Below are 12,606 nucleotides of genomic sequence, written 5' to 3' on the forward strand. Positions count from 1 at the left end.
CCTATAAAAGGTTAGATAATATCCGCGATCGTGTGTTCCCGAGCGCCGTTTCGTTCGCTGCGGCCTTTCCTTGGTCGTTCACGTGAGAATTAAATGCGGACCCAGCCGATAGACCATCGACAGACCCGACCGTTTTATGAAGCATGACTTCGAACGAGGGTCACTGTGGTTTCCAATGGAAAACAAGATGGTTTCGTAATAATTGGAGCACTCGATAAGTGGGTGGAAACAGGCTCGCTCCGACACCTTCGCTTTTTCTCTCCGCCTGTCATTTTTCCATGGGACTTGTCGATCGTGTACCATAACTGTTCTAATTAATTGGCGAAAAAATCGCGTTGCGTAAAAGTTGTTGGCTGTGGACTCGAGAGATGACGATTTGATTAGGCCACTGACACTTTCGATTGTACACCAGCATTGTTCGAATTACGTAATGAAAATTTCACCGTTTGCTGTCCAAAGTGCTACTAGAAGTTCGTTTTATAATAACAATAATAATAACAATATTAATAATAATAATTTTAATATCAACGAATTTGTTTGCATTTTGAAAACTGTTGAAAGGATAGCATGAGCCAGAAAATTCAATCTCATATGTAAAAAATGCACTAGCTTCTATTTAATAAGTAACAAATTTAATAAATAATAAAGTCAATTTAATTATAAATTTAATTTTAAATTAAATTAAATTTAATTATAAATTTAATTTTAAATTAAATTAAATTAAATTTTTACATTTAATTTTAAATTAATTTAATTTAATTTTCACGTTTAATTTTAAATTAAATTAATTCAAATTTTATCATTTAATTTTAACATTTAATAAATAATAACTTTAGCTTTAATTTAATGATAAATTGAATAAATAATAAATGAATAATGATAAATGATAAATACAATAATGATAAATAATAAATATAATAAAGTGGTTTGGATTTGCAGTTAAAGTCGCTGCGACCGCAAATGATTTATTCTGAAGAAAAGTGAATTTGATTTTGTAGATCCGGTGAATTTGATATTAATGAATGGCGGACTTGATTTTAATGAATGCCGGATTTCATTCTATTTTGCTTTCTATTTGCTTCTATCCAGCGTTTTCGCTAATCGGGAAAGACTGCCTCCAGTTTCACTCATTTTCTTTTGAATAATTTACGGTGCATGCGTGCGCCGGGTCTAGCTGGATGCTATCATGATGCTCGTAACACCTGTGTTTATCTTTGATTATGGACGTCATGTGACCGCCCGCAATCAGCTGGCTCTCAGTATACTTACGCTTTTGGACGTTTTGTTTTGGAAAGCTGGTTCAGTGATGATTTCACGCAGTTCGTACGGTTTGTGATAGTTGCAAGGAGAATCTACTTTGCGAATGATTCCTTCTTTGGAATATAAGCTACCTCGTATCAAAGCGGATACTTTCAGCTTTAATTTGAGCTAAGTTGTATTGAAAAAGTCTTACAGGAACACAACTTAAATTTAACTTGAAATTTGCTATTAAAATCGAGCCATTTATCTTCGAGTCAAGAATTGCGTTCTTCAATTTTTCAAAATGATCTCGCGATTTTTTTTGGAAGCTAAGCTACTTTGTATTAAAGCGGATACATTGACCTTTAATTTGAGCGAAGCCTAATTGAAAAAGTGCCGCGGGATCATAATTTAAATTAAACTTGAACTTTCTCTTTACAATCAAGACATTTTACTCCGAGTTAGAGGTTGTTTCCTCCAATTTTTCGGAACGGTCTCGCGATTTTCATTGGAACTGAAGCAAGCTCATATTAAATCGGATACTTCCAGCTTCAATTTGAACTAAGTAGCATTGAAAAAGTCCCAAGGGAACACAACTTAAATTCAACTTAAACTTTGTTATTAAAATTAAGGCATCTTCCTTCAAGTCAAGGGTTGCATTTTTCAATTTCTCAAAATTTCCTCGCGATTTCCTTTGGAACCTAAGATACCTCATATTAAAGCAGACACTTCCACCTTTAATTCGAGATAAGTTATATCGAAAAAGACTTACGCAAACATAATTTAAATTCAACTCAAAGTTTCCTTTTAAAATCGAGGCATTTTTCTTCGAGTTAGACAATGCTATTTGTCAATTTTTTTAAATAATCTCGCATACTTTTTTTTATCTAAGCTACTATACCTTAAAGTGGATACTTTCAGCTTTAATTGGATCTAAGTTACATTGAAAAAGTCCTACGAAAACACAACATAAATTCAACTTAAACTTTGCTATTAAAATCAAGGCATTTTTCTTCAAGTCAAGGGTTGTATTCTTCAACTTTTCAAAATGACGGCGCGATTTTCTTTGTAACCTAAATAACCTCATATTAAAGCAGACACTTCCATATTTAATTTGAGCTAGGTTACATTGACAAAGCTCTTCGAGAACACAATAAAAATTTCACTCGAAAATTTCCTTTTAAAATCGAGACATTTTTCTTCGAGTAAGCTTCTTGCGTTTTATCAATTTTTCAAAACGATCTCGCGATTCCTTTTTAATCCAAGTACCTCTATCTTAAAGTGCACACTTTCAGCTTAGAATTAAAGCTAATCTAGCTTAAACAGATCCTACAGAATCCTAACTTCAATTCAACTTGAAATCTTCTATCATAATCGAGGCATTTTTCCTCGGAGTCAAGGGTTGCGTTTCTTCAATTTCTCAAAATCACCTCGCTATTCTTTCGCAATATGAGTTATACTATCCTAAAGCAGAAGCTTCCAGCTTCAATTTGATCTAAGTTGCATTAAAAAAAGTTCCTCGGTAGTACAATTACACGCCACTTGATTCCGACCGGTTTTCAGCAGTTCGGTCGCGTTCCAAATAGCTTCAACAGCTTCGATCTCCTCTCGTCCCAAGAAAAAACATCCCACTGCGTTTCAAATGATCTTGTACCAAGAAAATTGTTCCAATCGACGCACCACGAAGCATCAGAACGCGAAACACCCGGGCACTTTTTGCGCGCGAATATACATCGCCCGGAAAATCGCTGTCGAAGAAAAGCGGCGTCGCCGTAATGGTCGCGGGTACGTCGCTCGTCTTCTCATTAGACCTTAACGAGCGTCGCTCTTTTATAGAATCGCTATAAAAGATCGTCTCCGGTGGACAGCCGCGCAATCCATTTACGACGCGGTTTAATTGAATCGCGCCAGCGCGGCGGACAACTCGATAATAGCGCCGGACGAGCGAATAGAAGATTCCCTTGAGCGTCAAGTTCACGGCGCGTCTCCCCCTCCCCTCTCCTCTCTCGCTCTTCACGGCATCTCTGAGCCGTGGCCTAGGCTAATAAAAGTTGCGTCATCGTCCAGAGAAGCGGTTCTCCAGCTGCGGCCGCGGAACGTTCCGACGAGCCGTGTTGCGTCACCGAAGATCACTGCACCTGTCTGCTCGTCCTCGATCGGGCAAGATCACGGATCGTCCTCGAGTCGAGGGATCAGCCTCCGCTCCCCTCGGCCCCGCTCCACCAATATTTCCACTGAGTCATCCGCGCCGCGTAAACGCTTGCGACAGACGTCCGGCCAGACGGAAGAAATCGCTTGCCGATTAGTCAGTCGATCCGCAGGAAACCGCCCGTAATTGGAGCACGGGAAACGGATGCCGGTCTAACCGGTCGTGGACACTGAGAGCGGATATGATCGACCAGTTTCTTTTTATTTATAAATCAATTTACAGAAGCGCTTTCGACTTTTGTCCAGGTTTTCGCTAATTCTGGACCGGGCCACCGCTCGGGGCTATCTTCGCGATTTTTTTCTCGGGAACTAGCAGAGCTTTTGCGAGAAACGAACGGTCGTTTGATAGAGCGTAGTGTGGAGAGTCAGATGGAATTTTTTTGTTGGGATAAATCGATTAGGCGTGAAGTTATGGTTGATCGAACGGAGGGCAATTTTGTGAGAATTTTCGGAGGCGAAATTTAGTCGACACTTGGGTCTATTTTATTTAAAAACACCCGCCATTTTATATGAAATGGAAATGTAATGTATATAAATAATTTCTAAGATGCTCTTGTGTGTATAAAAATTAATGACGGTTTTATAAATAATTTATAACGAACGTACGTTAATGGAAACTTTGAGGAGATATTGGAATGATCGGCGCGCGATTTCCAGCTGATTGAGACGATTGAAAAACCCGTAAGTGTGCGTTTTTTATTTGAGTTTGGCTCTCGGCAATAGACTCGCGGCATTTGATTTTCCATGAAAATCCGCCGTCTAATTAAACTCTGCACTAATAATAATTACAGTTTCGTTTGGGCAATTTAACGCGCGCACGTTGCACAATGACACGAAAATAGATATTACTACGGGCGTTAATTGAAACACGTTTTTTCCAGCAGACCGTTCCTAATTAGTATTCCCCTCGGCGCGGCGATCTTGTCCGCCGGTTTGTTAAAACACCGGCGGGACACCGCTCGACAATTTTCCGCGTCGCGTTTCCAGTAACCGCGCCGCCGCTTTCGGCGATAGAAGCGTTTCGTTTGGAAAGCCGCGATGCAATCGGCCCGTGTCGTCATAAAAAGTTAATTAACTCGCGAGCAGGCAGACGCTGCACGCTGCGTAAATCAATGAATTTACGGCCGCGGCGCGGTGTTACTGTAAGTTGCGTACTCGTACGGCGATAATAAGCCGCAGTATGCGCGGAATGGCATCATTGTTGGCGGCCAGAATTCATTTACGTTTCAGGAAACATAATCATGCGCGGATCGCCGGAACACGGCTAGCCTCAATTAGAGCGTACGAAGAATTGTCTGAGACTCGTTGCGACCGGTGAAATACGGTCGGGATGGGTTAAAACATCGTCGAACGATTTGGAGCGTGTTCAAACAGCGTCAAATCAGCTAATCTCGATTGGAATTTAATAAAAATTGTCTGAGACTCATTGGGATCCATTAGATAAACGTGTTCAAACCATTTAGATTCCGTTTGAATTGCTTTAAACCTGTTCAAACCATTTACCACGCGTTGAGACTGCTTCAAACAGGCTGAAACAATTTATAACGTGCTTCAAACGTGCTAAGACTCTTCGAGTTTACTCAATATCGTCTGTTTAATCCACTATATGTTTGCTCAAACCCAGTCAAACCACTGGGAACACATTCAAACTGCTTCAAACCAGCTAATCTCGATTGGAATTTAAGAAAAATTGTCCGAGACTCATTGGGATCCATTAGATACACGTGTTCAAACCATTTAGATTCCGTTTGAATTGCATTAAACCTGTTCAAACCATTTGCGATGCGTTGAGACTGCTTCAAACTGGCTGAAACAATTTATAACGTGCTTCAAACGTGCTAAAACTCTTCGAATTTACTGAAGATCGTCTGTTTAAACCACTATATGTTTGCTTAAACCCAGTCAAACAACTGGAAACGCCTTCAAACTGCTTCAAACCAGCTAATCTCGATTGGAATTTAATAAAAATTGTCCGAGACTCATTGGGACTTATTGGGTCCATATCAGGTGTGCTAAAACATGTTCAAACCACTCAGAATGCGTTGAAATTGCTTCAAACCTGTTCAAACCATTTGCGATGCGCTGAGACTGCCTCAAACTGGCTGAAGCAATTTAGAACGTGTCCGTGCTGATTCAAACGTGGCAACTCTCTTGGAATTTACTGAAGATCGTTAGAGACTATTTTGGTCCTATTTAATGCACATCAGGTTTGTTTAAACTTGGTCAAACTACTGGGAACACCTCCAACCTGCTTTAAATCGATCAGACTCAACTGACGTGCAATTGTACTCCCGAGAGACTTTTTTAATACAACTTAGTTCAAATTAAAGCTAGAAGTGTTCTTTTTAATATAAGCTACTTCAGCTTCCAATGAAAATAACGAGATCATTTCAGAAAATTGGAGTAAGCAATCCCTAACTCGAAGAAAAATGTCTCCATTGTAAAGGGTAACTTTGAGTTGTATTTAAATTGTGTTCCCGTAGCACTTTTTCAATGAGGCTTAGCTCAAATTAAAGCTGGAAGTATGCGCTTTAATTCGGGGTAGCTTAGGTTCGAAACAAATTCACGAGACCGTTCCGAAAAATTGGAAGAAACAACCTCTAAATCGAAGTAAAATATCTCGATTGTAAAGAACAAGTTCAAATTTAATTTAAATTATGATCCTGCAGCATTTCTTCAATAAGGCTTAGCTCAAATTAAAGGTCAATATATCCGCTTTAATACAAAGTAGCTTAGCTTCCAAAAAAAAGCGCGAGGTCATTTTGAAAAATTGAAGAACGCAATTCTTGACTCGAAGATAAATGGCTCGATTTTAATAGCAAATTTCAAGTTAAATTTAAGTTGTGTTCCTGTAAGACTTTTTCAATGCAACTTAGCTCAAATTAAATCTGGAAGTTTCCAGTTTAAGATAGCGTAGCTCAGATTGCCCGTATTCATACTGCTACAGACTGGAACGCCTTCTAGCTGCTTCGAAAACATGTTCAAATCATTTAGACAGCGTTAAAATTGCTTCAAACCTGTTCAAACCATTTGCAATTCCTGGAAACTGCTTCAAACTTGCTCAAACAATTTCAAACCTGTTCAAACCTGCTCATAGTCTTGCAAACACTATAAAGATAGTCTGAGACAATTCAGATCCTATTTAATCCACATCAGGTTTGCTCAAACCTGGTCAAACAACTGGAAACATCGTCAAACTGTTTCAAACTTGCCAAAATAATAACGAAAGAAAAATCGCGTTCGTTGATAAAAAGAAGCTATTTACTATAAAAATCAAATCGATACGCTTCGAAAATAAAAAGCTGCTACAGCTTTTAGATTCACCCATTTGCGTGCACTTTAAAAATCAGCGAGAATCTGAAATGAATGAAATTCGCCAGGAATAATCTCGCAGGATCCACGGTGCGCGATCCGCGCAACGATTTCCACGGTGATCGTCGGAGGAAATAAAAATTTACCACGCAATTACAAACAGTTCTCTTGCTCAATTAGCGTGGCTGAGGTGCCACCGTCGCCGGATTATCTGTGATTCGCGGCGCTTTTTGTAAGCCGTGCGAAATCATTTAGCATCAGTTGTTAAGACGCAACAACGATCAGCGGACGACCGGCGGAATTACAATTGAATGGGCCGTGTTTCGCTATAAAGGTGTGAATTACCCCGATAAAACGTATTCCCACGTCTTAATGCGATTCCAATTAAGTGGGCCCCGCTCGCAATCGGCCGGGAAGACTGGTAGTCGTTGTTCCAGCCGTTTTTAATTACGCATCGGCGCGTGGGATGCGTCGCTCGGTGACGCAAGGGGAGAAAACCGACTATAATAATTCAGCGTACCACGAGTTTTCCAGGCCGGGCCGCACAACATCCGGCGCTCTCCGTCCGCTTTGCAAAACAATGCTCTTTTACAATACGATTCTGTACAATTTCAGACCTCTAACCTTTCGTTGATACGGAAAGCAAGAACTTCGCCGACGATTTTCTCAGCTGTTTCTCGAGATATTTCGATGAAATAAAAATCAAAATAAATCTCCAAGTCTGTTCCATTCAGTATATTTTTCTCAGAATTTTAGATCGATGATTAACAATTGAAAAAAAATCATGAACAATGCTCCAAAATTAGATTTTTCGATATTCTAGCATTATTCGTGATTTTTTTTTAATTCTTTACAACTGATTTAAAATTTGGATAAAAATATCACGGATAAAGCTAACTCAGAGCTTCATTCTGCTTTTTATTTTGTTCGAATACCTCGAGTAGTAACGGAGACAATAAATGCTGAAGTTTCGGTCCCCGTGTCACCCTCAGACGCCGAGATAAAGGCGAGGCACGTTGCTCGGTGTTAAAAATAAAAATTAATAATGCCAATGGGTCAGATCGGTCGTGCTTGCCCTGCCAGGCTCGCGAATCATCAAACGTAATGGCGGAATGTTACGCATCGGATAGTGAAAGTTAAATAGCGCCGTGTCGATAGCTCGTACGTATGTGCGCCCGGAAAGCACGGCCGCTAATGATCCGCAGTAACTGTAACACAATTCGCCGGTTACGCAATTATTTACAAGGTAGATTTAACGCGGCCGTGTCGAATTTACGAGGATTATCGTCTAGCGTGAAGCGGCGTTGTGTCGCGGTAAATCACGCTGTCCGGAGCCGGTGCAACAGTGATTTCGTAGCCGGCTATTTTCCATTTACCAGCGTCGAAGCGAAATCAAAACTGTTTACGAAATAATCCGTAGAAACTGTTACCGAATATGCACCTTATCCAACGCAATTCATAATATTGATGCAGTTGCACGTAGACAATAAAAAATGCCGCAAATAATTGGACAGAAAGATGCCTCGAGTGATTCGAAGCAACTTTTTCCTTTGCGAAAATGACGGCCGATGCTTCGTTAGCGTGTTATTAGCGATAAACGCGAACCAATCGGAGTGCTGGTGCGGCAGGCGCCACGCCCTCGCGACCGCCGCGCCGCCGCTCGTCCACTGTACGCGCTCGCTGATTGGTCCGCGTTTAATCCTCGATAACTCGTTAACGGGACCTCGTAGAAAATTCTCGCAAAGGAAAAAGTTACTCGAAATTACGTCGCGAATCAGCCTATCGAGGTATTTATGCAATTTTCGAAAAACCCTGCATAAGACGTGTTATAAAGGTAAATGGTGTCCGCGTAAGAACGTGAAACAAAGGAGCTCTAAATTTCGCGAGCTGCGAACATTATTTCTGCTATTTAGAGCAGCTATTGGCAACTGGCACCTGCTCTATTGCCATTTGCAAGAGGAAAGGTGTGATTACGGCCGCGGACGGCTGTGACAAATATTTCAGGTACGCGAATCTAACGCGACGTTGCTAAAATATTATCCCTCGCGGAAAAACCGTTTCAAGTGCACATAATTAACTCGTCGCCGACATTAGAACCCCGCGGCTTGCACAAGCGGCTAAGTATCGCGGACACGAAGCTGGCAGTTAAAATAATTGTGACCGCAAGGAATGCTATGCAAAACAAATGGCATTCCTCGAATCTATTACTGCCTGTGCGCAGCCGGCACCTCTACCAGACAGGCCTGATTTCCTCAATTTTATCGCCCGTTTGGCAATGCTCGCGCGAAGCCATCGTAAAACGGCCGTTTTCAATTACCCGAGCGTCGTGTCGCAACCGTGTGATTGTTTATATCCGTCATCTACGCCACTGTGTTCGCGGTTAGGTGGCCACCTTTCTCCAAAAAGTTGGTCCGTATTCATAGATTGATTATTTCAATTTTAATTTCGATTTCGACTTCGACTTCGACTTCGACTTCGACTTCGACTTCGACTTCGACTTCGACTTCGACTTCGACTTCGATTGCGATTTCGATTTCGATTTCGATTAATTCGAGGTTGTCGAATTTGATAGTGTCAATACAATGTACTGCCAATGTTGGAACCAGTACAATGCTCCAAATATTAGCAGCGAAAGCATCTCTATCATAAGTGACGAAAACATTTTAATCGTAAGTTGCTAAAACATCGGTATCATAAGTAATAAAAACAACTCTACAATAAGCGACAAGAACATTTTTACCATAAGGAACAAAAACATTTCTGCCATAAGTGCCATAATCATTTCAAACATAATTTGCGAAACCATTCGTATGATAAGTAATAAAACCATCTCAATAATCATCTAAACTCATCTAACTCATCGAAAGAACATTTGTACCGTAAGGACCAAAAACATCTCTGCCATAAGTGACAAAATTTAATCTCCGTCACTGTGATTTAATCTGAGAACCAATCAAACGTTAAACACATTCGATGCTTCATTCATAATTACAAATGCTGCACTGCAGATTTTATGCACTTATGGAAAAACTGAGTAGATCAAATACGAAACAGTAAAAACAATTACTCGATTTAGAAATACTATAGCATTATTTCTAACTGAATAAAATAATTTTCAAGGAAGAAACGAATGTCTAAATAGCTTCTGTATCTCGCGATTAACGCAGCCATATTTTCTTTTCCATAAGAGTCCGCAGTTTGATCCAGTAAATTCTCCCTAACTGGCGCTCAGCTTGGAAACAAAAATGGGCAATTCTGGAGGAGGAGATAATTCATACGAACCATAAAAACGAGCCACAGACCTGGAATAATCGTACCTCCTCCCTCCAAATTGTCGATTTTCGTTTGCAAGCCGAGCGCCAATTAAGGAGAATTCAGCGTAATTAATAAACCCTAATTATAACAAGAGGTCAAAGTCTCGGATCACACAAATAACCGCAGCCGCAATTACATCGCGTTCCAAGCGTCCTGCCAGCGGACACTTAAGCGTGGACTATCGTGGCAGCTTACCCCCTCCCTTGCCGCCGGCTGCGCCCATCCGAGTAGCCCGCGGTCGACGGAACGCCGCGTCCTTGGAGCGCAACGGTAGCGCGTACGGGCTGGTTGATATGCCGCGATAAAGAGGCGCGTAATACGCCGCGCGAAGAACGCACCCGTTACGATCATGGGGAAAGCGGACGGCGGCGATCGGACCGTGGTGTTCGGCCACGCGCGCGGCGCTCTAATACGCAATAAAAATCGACACAGCGCGCCGAGGGCGCGGGCGAAAATTCTTCGGCCGACGCCGTGACGAGTCGGGGCCGACGACGACTAGGGTTCGTTGGCACGCCCTTCGGGCGTAAATGGCGCTTCCATAGAGCGCCGCGGGAAACCTTATTCCGCTCTCTCGTGCGCAGCGACGACGCGCGGAACGGCCGATAACGGCGGACAACTGGTTCACGCCGAAAGCATTTTCACCTTGTTAACTTCGTTAATGCCGTTCGAACCACGGCCGAGAATATCTAGCCGGTCGTCCGGCGATTTTATGGCAGGTGAGCCCACTGGCGGCACAAAGGACTGGGGCCGTTACGACGGATACGGCACTTTCAACGGCGGGACGATCAGGCTTTGTGCGTTTGCGAGGAACGCGTGGGAGGGAGATACGGTGATGTGGAAATATTGGAAGAATTGGAAGGATTTGGTTTTTAGTTCTGAATTAGGTCTGAATTGGATCCGGTTTACGCCTGGATTAGATTTGAATTAGATCTAGGTTAAGCCTAGGTTAGACCTGTAGAAACGTTGGAAGCATTGAAAGGATTCCTTTTTTAGTTCTGAATTAGGTGTGAATTAGGTCTGGTTTAGATCTGAGTTAGGTCTGGGTTAAGCCTAGATTAGACCTGCAGATATATGAAATGAATTGGAAGGATTTTATTTTTTAGTTCTGAATTAGGTCTGAATTAGTTCTTGTTTAGACCTCGATTAGATCCGAGTTAGGTCTGGTTTAGATCTGAAATAGGCCTGGGTTACGCCTAGGTTAGACCTGCAGAATTGTTTGAAGAATTGGAAGGATTTCGTTTTTAGCTCTGAATTGGGTCTGAATTAGGTCTGGTTTAGATCTGAGTTAGGTCTGGGTTAGGCCAGAATTAGATCTGGACTAGGGCTGGATTACGCCTAGATTAGGTCTGTAGAAATATTGCAAGCACTAAAAGGATATGGGTTTTAGATCTGAATTAGGCTTAGATTAGATCTGGTTTAGGCTTGGATTAGATCTGAGTTAGGCCTAGATTAAGCCTAAGTTAGAGCTGTAGAAATATTGAAAGAATTGGAAGGACTTCGTTTTTAGTTCTGAATTAGGACTAAATTAGATCTGGTTGAGGCCTGGATTAGATCTGGATTAGATCTGAGTTACGCCTAGATTAAACCTGCAGATATATTGGAAGAATTAGGAGAATTTCAGTATTAGATCCGAATTAGGTCTGCTTTAAATCTGAGTTAGGCCTGGGTTACGTCAAAATTAGGCCTGTAAAAATATTCGAAGAATTGGAATGATTTCGTTTTTAAGTTCGAATTAGGTCCGAATTAGATCTAAGTTAGACCCGGAGTTTCAGGTCCGAGTTACATCTACATTAGGCCCGGTTAGGTCTGAGTTATCTGTCACTTTGATTTCCCTATAAAACACACGCATAAATCTCTTCACTTTAACCGAGGGTTCCAGCGGAGGGGAACATTTTACGACTCTGTAAAAGAATAACGTATGGACTTTCGTATTACTATTTAGATCTGCCTTAAGAGCGACACAAATTTACGACATATTTGAGTTAGGTCTCACTTCGCCTTCTCTATAAAACGCGTATAAATCTCACGACTTTTACCAAAGACTTCCACGCAGAGAGGCTTCCTCATTCAAGCGTTAAGTCAGCGTTAGGTATATCTTAGGCCTGACTTAGGTTCGCGATCCTGATCAATATGTCGCGTGCTACAGTTATCCTATCTCTTCTAGACTATTGTCTCTTCCCCTCCCCCCCCAAAAAATTGTGGCATACCGCAATCGACCGCCCAGAGAAGAGAAAACACGCGAAGAGGACGTCGCCGGTGTTCGCTACCGAACACCGCAGAATAATGACGCAAAGGTTAAAGCAGTTGCTCGGACGGCGACTACAGCCCGTTCATTATCACCGTGCAATTTGTTTGCCCGCGTGCCGGAACACGATGCTGCTCCTCTCCTCGCGAAATAAATTCACGGTGGACACCGATTACGTTTGCCAGCCGCGGGAGAAAACGTTCTCTCGCGTGCGTCGGCCGAATGAAATTTTTCCATGAATATTCAGCGCGTACGCAACGTTCGATCCGCGTGGCTTAACGACACGT

The sequence above is a fragment of the Megalopta genalis genome, chromosome 14 (assembly GCF_051020955.1).
Source record: "Megalopta genalis isolate 19385.01 chromosome 14, iyMegGena1_principal, whole genome shotgun sequence".
NCBI lineage: Eukaryota > Metazoa > Arthropoda > Insecta > Hymenoptera > Halictidae > Megalopta > Megalopta genalis.